We start from the raw sequence: 9,306 nt of genomic DNA, 5'->3' as shown, positions 1-9,306 counted from the left end.
GTGTTGATTAATCCGGGGGGCGGGTCTCCAAAGATGAATGGGAGGGTCTTACCAGCCTCAAGGTCACTGCTTGGTTTGGGGAGGTCATCCTCAGATATCTGAGAGCCAATCACAAGGCAGGGATCTGAAGCTTGCTAGGAAGGGAGCTAATGTTTTGTAGAAGGTAAGGGTTATTCTCTCTTTTATTGGGTTAGCTGTTGGGAAGTCTATGGTTTATACCTCTATGTTTTATAGGGTTAGCTGTTGTTGGGAAGTCTATGGTTTATACCTCTATGTTTTATAGGTTAGCTGTTCGCAGGTCTATGGTTCATACCTCTATGTTTTATAGCTTAGCTGTTGGCAGGGAGTGGTCTATGGTTTCATACCTCTATGTTTTATAGGTTAGCTGTTGGCAGGTCTATGGTTCATACCTCTATGTTTTATAGGGTTAGCTGTTGGCAGGTCTATGGTTCATACCTCTATGTTTTATAGGGTTAGCTGTTGGCAGGTCTATGGTTCATACCTCTATGTTTATAGGGTTTAGATATACCTGTTGGCAGGGTATATGGTTCTATACCTCTCTGTTTTCTCTTTCCTCCTCAGTTTTTCCCGCTCTTCCTTCTCAAAGCACAGCTGAAGTTCGTCCAGAGAAGCCGGGGTGAAGCGCCTGAAGATCTCTTTACCAGCAGGGGGGAGCAGGGACGCCATACTGACATCCTGCAGCACTGGGCACCGCCGCCGTCGCCTAGCAACCGCCTCCTAGCAACCGCCTCCTAGCAACCGCCTCCTAGCAACCGCCTCCTAGCAACCGCCTCCTGCAGAGGGATGGACGTTAATCAGAAGATGGATACAGTTCAGTCAAAGGTCAACAGAAATGATGTTATTTAGGCTTATCCAGGTGAGCGCTGAGCATCACAAAATGATGTTCCGTCAAATCCATCTCTTTCTCTGGTGATTCAGACTGTCGATTTCAGCTCTCATCAGGCTGATTGATCGGGGGGCGTCTATATTCCTTCCTGGTCCTAGCTGAGCGGGACGGATTACAGCCCCGTAGGGCTGCTATGGCACTGTACGACTTTGAGGAACTACAAGCTACTAGAAATTCAAGACTGAGTTCATTAGCTAAGTCGATATATTAATATACCGTACTTCACACTAAGTTTTGGTGTGAAGAGTCTACATCTCGTAGTGATACGGTATAAGGATTTATATGTAGTTATTATGACGCATCATATATTGATTTAAAGTTAGTATTATGCGTCATATATTTATGCAAAGTAAGTAAAAGTCATCATATATTTATATAAAATAAATATAACAGTTTGTTTATTTATATTAGGTAAATATAACAGTTCATTTATTTACATAAAGTAATTGTAACAGTTTGTATGTTCATAAAGTTACTATAGCACATCATATATTTATATAAAGTCAGTATAAAACACCACATATATATAAAGTTAGCATTACACATCATATATTGATTCAAAGTTAGTATAATGCATAATATATTTGTTTAAGTCACTGTAACACGTAACACATAGTTTAGGTGTAGTTAGTGTAGTTAGGGTGGGGTTGCACCCCAACCCCACCCTTGCGTTGCCATGGAAGCAGCAGCTGTTATGTCGCTTTAGTGCCCGGTGTAAATTTACACACACTACGTTGACTGAGCTCATTCCAACACAACACACACTCACACACTCCTCATATCCACTACATCCTATGTCTCACCTCCTATCTCCTTCGTCTCTAAACCTGTATCCTAACTCCTACCCACTACATCCTACCTCTCACCTCCTATCTCCTTCGTCTCTGAACCTATGTCTTAACTCCTATCCACTACATCCTACCTCTCACCTCCTATCCCCTTCATCTCTGAACCTATATCCTAACTCCTAACCAACTACATCTACCTCTAACTTCCTATCCCCTCATTCTGAATCTGTATCATAAATCCTATCCACACATCCTACCTCTACCTCCCTTCCCTACTCTGAATCTATATCCTAACTCCTATCCACTACATCCTATGTCTCACCTCCTATCCCCTTCATCTCTGAATCTATATCCTAACTCCTATCCACTACATCCTACCTCTCACCTCCTATCCCCTTCATCCCTAAACCTGTATCCTAACTCCTATCCACTACATCCTACCTCTCACCTCCTATCCCCTTCATCCCTAAACCTGTATCCTAACTCCTATCCACTACATCCTACAACTGGTGAGCACGTATTTCCACCCTATATCCCATCATGCAGCCAAATCAAAAATAAATGGTACACTTGTTTCCTCGTGTTTACAAGACAGTGATTACGATAGAGTGAATGAAGGGACAAGTGAGAAGAATCGAACACAGCCTATACCTACTCTAAACATGGCATTCTGAGTGACATCACATCCTCTCACAAAGTATCCCTAGATTCATAATTTAATCCAAAATGGATGTAAACAAGCAACCATACAGCTTCAGCTCTCATCCATTTTACATCATCAATCTATACTTTTTCCACCTATGTCACCCATCATATATCATCAATCTCAACTATATCACCAACATACACTTTATCACTATCTAATCTCACTTATCTCAACTTCCTTAAACACTTTTTATATGATGTCCCCAATAACTCCTTTAACATCTATCTAGTTTCTCTCATATCACATAACCCCAGATTATGTTTTCTAAATCTCAATTGCAAATCACTATCTCATAATTTTACATGACCTATCAATTTTATATATATATATATATATATATATCATCAATCTTATCTATTTCTGCTTCATCTTCCTTGTATCATATTAATCAACTATATCTATTCCATCTGCCTTACACAAACTAAATCATTTATTTTACATCAGCTATATAACTACTTTTATATTAAATATCTTGTATCAACTATATCTAGACTGCCATCCAATTTCATTGTATCCTGTGCAATGACAATCATATATCTTAATCAACTATTTCATATCAGCTATATCATGAATCTTATATTAACTATATCATCTTTTTTGTAAGCTATATCATGTATTACAAAAACCAAACAAATAAATCAGAGATGATATGTTGTATGTTATAAAAGTTATAGTAACGATAAATGTAGATAAAATATCTCAGTTTTTTACCATATTTTAACACTATGAATATTTAAGTAATTATTTATTTATTATAGATTAACACAATATTAAAATATTAACATTTTATTCATGATATTAAATATTAATAAAATATCCCTTCACTGTCTCCCTTGATACTATTTAAATGTCACTACCCCTCCCCCCCCGTATCGCCTTTCAGCTGAATGCTGGTTCCCACAAATATTAGGCTTCAGTCTCACGCTAAATCCAGTAACACACACACACACACACACACACACACACACACACACACACACACACACACACACACACACACACACACACACACACACACACACACACCACACACACACACACAGATAAATCAACGCAGCATATATTTAAAGTTGTTAAATTAAGCAGTAACACATGAATGAATGACAGAAATTGTAGGGGTAGAAGTTATAGTTGCTGAATATTCCTCATGGTTATTCAACTCTCTGCCTGCTCACGGTTTAATCTTTCATTTGTCAGGCGTCAGTTGGAAGCAGCAAGTGTTGAGTAATCGCTTTGGTTTAAATTAAACCCTAACGGACCTTTTAACTTCAGCTTAATAAATGGCACTGCGATACGATTGATATAAATTACACTTATTGCAGTCATTTATACAGTAGTAGTTTATAGTACCCAATATCACACACACACACACACACACACACACACACACACACACACACACACACACACACACACACACACACACACACACACACACACACACACACAGACAAAAATAAACACACACAAAAAGAAAATACCTCAAACAACCAATGGTAAATGGTAAATGTGCTGCATTTAGACAGCACCTTTCTAACCAGTGGACACTCAAAACGCTTTACAAAACGGTCTCACATTCACCCATTCATGCACACATTCACACACCAACGGCGGTGTCAGCCACACAAGGTGACAGCCAGCTCGTCGGGAGCAGTCAGGGTGAGGCGTCTCGCTCAGGGACACCTCGACACTGAGCTAGGAGGAGCAGGGGATCAAACCAGCAACCTTCCATTACCAGCCCTAGCGAGGCTAAGCTCTTATAGTCGACTACTTTGCTAATGGAGGTGTTTTGCCCGTCCATATCTACTCTACCCTTGTGTTGCTTTGTTGTTGTTGTGTTGTTGTTGTGGTTGTGATGTTGTGGTTGTTCTTAAGTTGCGCAGTGGGTATCTTGATCTTTTGAAATGGATACAGTTAAAGTGTAGTGTTAAAACATAACAAACATGTCATCAAACAACTCAAGGTTATTGGATTGTGACAACGTGTTAAGGTCAGTTAAATGTCAGTAAGTTAAAGTAGGTAGTAGTAGTAGGTTAAGTGAGTTAATAGTGCTGTAGGTAAGATTCAACGTCCATTCCTTCTCTGCTCCCTCCCTCCCTAATTTTCTCCACAATGGAGAAGTTGTGCGTTTCACACCCCTGTGATCAGGAGGAAAGCTGGAGCGTGGAGCCTTTAACTTCACTCTACGTCTATCGTTTCATAAAGAAGCAGGCAACAAAATACATTCTCACATTTCAGATTTCTAACAAATAACAGCTCTTAAATCAAACCTACAGAACCAGTCAAAGGTACACTAGAGAGCACCAGTCCAATTAGATGAGAATACACTCTGTGGGCTCACTGAACCGTCTCTATGCAGCTGCCACTCACCCTGTAGGGATCCCAAAAGTCCCCAGAAGTACCTAAAGTTCCCTAAAGTCCCCTAAGTGTACTTTACATCGAGTGCTTGTTTGTTGTGATTTTTATCTCAATTCAAAAAAAAAGAAAATCATGAAGTTGTTTAGTTAGGTGTTGAAAAGGTATGTGTCGAAAATAAACTTTTGCGTAGCTAGCAGGGTTACCCCGGTCATCTATTTTAATAGTCATGCGAACTCTCATTTTTATTAAAATAAGCTAAAAATAGACCAGGACCTGATATCCCGTTTCAGTGAGTTTTGTATTAATGCATATAGACAAAACCATGAGGTCAGACTGCCTTTTTAATCCTGAATATTAAAGCTGTGTTGTGTTGACGCAAATCTGGTTTTGAGTTTTAAATTTTTCCATTTTTTTGTGAAAATGTAAATGTTCATTAGTCATAACATTAATATATCATACTTTCAAAACAAGGTCATCTGAATTTATTTATTTTTCGAATCACCTCTTAACATATGAATGGTGTTTTTGTTTTTGTCGTTGTTTATATCTACATGGGGAGGGGTCCTCTTACACAGGGGCGGCCATGTTGCACCACCATGTTTCTACGGGAGCCCAGAGCGGACAAACAGCGCTAGAGACGACTCGCTTTAATTTATGCATCATAATCACTATCTTAGGTAAGCGCTGATCTCTAGTTTAACAGAATAAATAACTAAGTACACTTTATAGATCTGTCCAGGATCCTCATCACTCAGCTGATGTGGAAGAGGATGACATCATATGGAAGAACCAATGGGCTTCTCACAGGCCTTAGTAGCTCCTCCTATGTCCGGGATAGGGGAGGGGAGGTTAGGGGGGTATTTATCTTCCTACTTCGTGGGGTAGGGGGTGTTTAGGGGGAGAGGGGTATTTAGCTGCATTCTACAACTTCACCACTGAATCATAGGCCGAATCATACACACTGTACCTTTAAGTGTTAATAAGGCTAAGGTTAGTTCCATAGGTTATCATTTAAGTAGTGTTTAGTTTCATGTGTTCATTAATACAGGTTATCTGATTAGTTAAGGTTAGTTATGTGTTAATAAGTTAGGGTTAGTAAAAAGTTAAGGTTAGTTGAATGTGGTCATGAATTTCTTACTGTGTCTTATCTGTTCCACCTCACTGCGTTCACACCTCAACACACACACACACACACACACACACACACACACACACACACACACACACACACACACACACACACACACACACACACACACACACACACACACACACACACACACACAGGGAGAGAGACAGAGAGAGAGAGAGAGAGAGAGAGAGAGAGAGAGAGGGAGTGATGCAGGAAAATAGACAGAGAGGGTTAGGGAGAGAAAGGCAGAGCCTGAGTGTGTGTGTGTCTCTGGTGTGTGTTCCCACAGTGTACATCTGTCTGTGTCGCTGTGTGTGTGTGTCTTTGTGTCATACACACTCTTCTCTGTGTGTCAGCCTCTTATAGAGTTGATAAGCGGCGCCACCTATGACAAACACACACAGACACCATAGACATAAACGCACACATACAGATACAAACACACACACATCATAGACACCCACCCACCATAGACACAAACAAACACACACACACACAGCATACACACACACACACACACACACACACACACACACACACACACACACACACACACACACACACACACACACACACACACACACACACACACACACACACACACACACCATAACCCCTAGATAGATACAGATAAAGAATGTTGCTGAACTCTATGTGAAAAAGTGGCTTGTCTAGGGTAAGATAGGTAGTGTGATAGAGTTTAGGGTTTGATAGGTAGTGATAGAGAGTTGGGTTAGCTACGTAGTGACATAGGTGGGGGTGAGATACGTAGTGATTTGATACGTAGTGATATAGAGTTGGGTTAGATACGTAGTGATATAGTTCAGGGTTTGATACGAAGTGATAGAGAGTTGGGTTAGATACGTAGTGATATAGGTTAGGGTTTGATACGTAGTGATATAGAGTTGGGTTAGATACGTAGTGATATAGGTTGGGGTGAGATACGTAGTGATTTGATACGTAGTGATATAGAGTTGGGTTAGGTACGTAGTGCTATAGGTTAGGGTTAGATGCGTAGTGATAGAGAGTTGGGTTAAATACGTAGTGACATAGGTTAGGGTTAGATACGTAGTGGTTTGATACGTAGTGATAGATGTTGGGTTAGATACGTAGTGACATAGGTTAGGGTTTGATACGTAGTGATAGAGTTGGGTTAGATACGTAGTGATAGAGGGTTGGGTTAGATACATAGCGATAGAGAGTTGGGTTGGATACGTAGTGATATAGGTTAGGGTTTGATACGTAGTGATAGAGGTTGGGTTAGATACGTAGTGATGTAGGTTAGGGTTAGATACGTAGTGGTTTGATACGTAGTGATATAGGTGGGTTAGATACGTAGTGATATAGGGTTGAGGCGTACCTTCTGAGTGTACTCCAGGCGCCGTGTCCACTGCTGTGTCTCCGCTGTATTCCAGTCAAAGTAATCCTCAGTGTCTATGTGTGTGTGTGTGTGTGTGTGTCTGTTTGTGCGTTTCTGTCTGTGTGCGTCTTCTACAGCTGTGAGCTTTGCCGCTCCTCGTGGCTGAAATAGGAGAGATCAGGTACTGTGATCACCCTTGGCTGAAAACCCAGAGAGACACACACACACACACACACACACACACACACACACACACACACACACACACACACACACACACACACACACACACACACACACACACACACACACACACACACACACACACACACACACAGCTCCCAATTGCCTCTCTCTCTGGCTCTCACGTCAACATGCTGAGCTTACAAACTGGGTAAGTTGTTCACAGTAGTGCTACTTTAAAGCTAAGGTAGCAGTCCTGTGCTACCAGGCTAGGAAGTCATGCTTAGTACTGCTACATTAAAACTAAGGTAGCAGTACTATGCTAGCAGGCTAGGACATCATGCTCAGTACAGCTACATTAAAACTAGCCTGCTAGCACAGTACTGCTACATTAAAACTAATGTAGCCCTACTGTGCTAACAGGCTAGGACGTCATGCTCAATAATGGTACATTAAAACTAATGTACATTAAAACAAATGTAGCAGTACTGTGCTAACAGGCTAGGTTAACCATGAAAGGTTGAACTAAACATTAGCACCATGCTCAGAGTTCCAGTGCAGAACGCTTTGGCTCACCTGATGGCGGGTCGGACTGGACACTGGGACCCCTCTCTGCTTCCCAACGCTCAGCTGCTCCACGTGATTGACAGCCCTGTCAGCTGTGTGGGGCGCTGTCGGTCGACAGAGGGCGCCCCACTCCCTGTCCCACAACGCTCACCACCACGGTCACAGCCGCCCCCCCCCCCCCCCCCCCCCCCCCCCCTGCTCCTCCCACCGTCAGGGGGGGCCACCCGTCACGCAACTCTCTGAAACAGACGGGATAGTGAACCAGACGGGGCAGGGGCCCAGAGACGACCGCCCGCCTAGTGCGTCTAGGTGGGCGGTCTCTAGTGTCTAGGTGGGAGGTCTCTAGTGTGTCTAGGTGGGCGGTCTCTAGGGTCTAGGTGGGCGGTCTCTAGTGGCTAGGCGGGCGGTCTCTAGTGTCTAGGTGGGCGGTCTCTAGGGTCTAGGTGGGCGGTCTCTAGTGTCTAGGCGGGCGGTCTCTAGTGTCTAGGTGGGCGGTCTCTAGGGTCTAGGTGGGCGGTCTCTAGTGTCTAGGTGGGCGGTCTCTACTGTCTAGGTGGGCGGTCTCTAGTGTCTCTCGGGGGGCGGTCTCTAGTGTCTCTCGAGGGGCGGTCTCTAGTGTCTCTCGGGGGGCGGTCTCTAGTGTCTCTCGGGGTGCCTCAGCAGAGTGAGGCCCCCCGAGGTGCCAGGCCAAGGTCAAGAGGTCGGCTCGGCTGTGAATGTCTGGGAGGCCGCCTCCTTGAATCCAGTGGCCGTCGGGTGCTTCTACAGGGCCTTCCCCAGGAGAACCTTCCATCCACAGGGCCTTCCCCAGGAGAACCTTCCATCCACAGGGCCTTCCATCCACAGGGCCTTCCCCAGGAGAACCTTCCATCTATAGGGCCTTCCCCAGGAGAACCTTCCATCCACAGGGCCTTCCCCAGGAGAACCTTCCATCTATAGGGCCTTCCCCAGGAGAACCTTCCATCCACAGGGCCTTCCCCAGGAGAACCTTCCATCCACAGGGCCTTCCCCAGGAGAACCTTCCATCCACAGGGCCTTCGACTGGAGGACCCTCCTGGAAGCTCCCTAACCCTAACCACAAAGCACTTACAAAACCGGGAGAAATGAAAATAAAACAAAGATAACTAATGAGGAACCTCCGCCTCGAGGCGACCAACACTGCCCCGTCATTAGTTAATATGTTGATTAGTTAGAGATGGTAGTTAATAAGTTAGGTATCTCTCTAGGGACAGTAGTTAATGTGTTAGTTAGAGATAGTATTTAAGTTTAGTGAGTGAGAGATTGTAGTTCATATGTTAGTTAGTT

General features: G+C 43.3%; 1 long non-coding RNA gene across 1 annotated transcript; it reads right to left on the bottom strand.

Moving 5' to 3' along the window:
* Positions 1–569: 569 nt before the first annotated feature.
* LOC130406064 (uncharacterized) lies at positions 570–8,162 on the bottom strand. Its single transcript, XR_008904410.1, has 3 exons — positions 8,011–8,162; positions 7,252–7,413; positions 570–794 (listed from the first exon to the last, which is right to left on the bottom strand). It is a non-coding gene; the product is annotated as an uncharacterized LOC130406064 (long non-coding RNA).
* Positions 8,163–9,306: the final 1,144 nt, after the last annotated feature.

This window comes from Gadus chalcogrammus, chromosome 2, assembly GCF_026213295.1.
Source record: "Gadus chalcogrammus isolate NIFS_2021 chromosome 2, NIFS_Gcha_1.0, whole genome shotgun sequence".
NCBI lineage: Eukaryota > Metazoa > Chordata > Actinopteri > Gadiformes > Gadidae > Gadus > Gadus chalcogrammus.
This window is presented reverse-complemented; position numbering and strand designations above follow the sequence as displayed.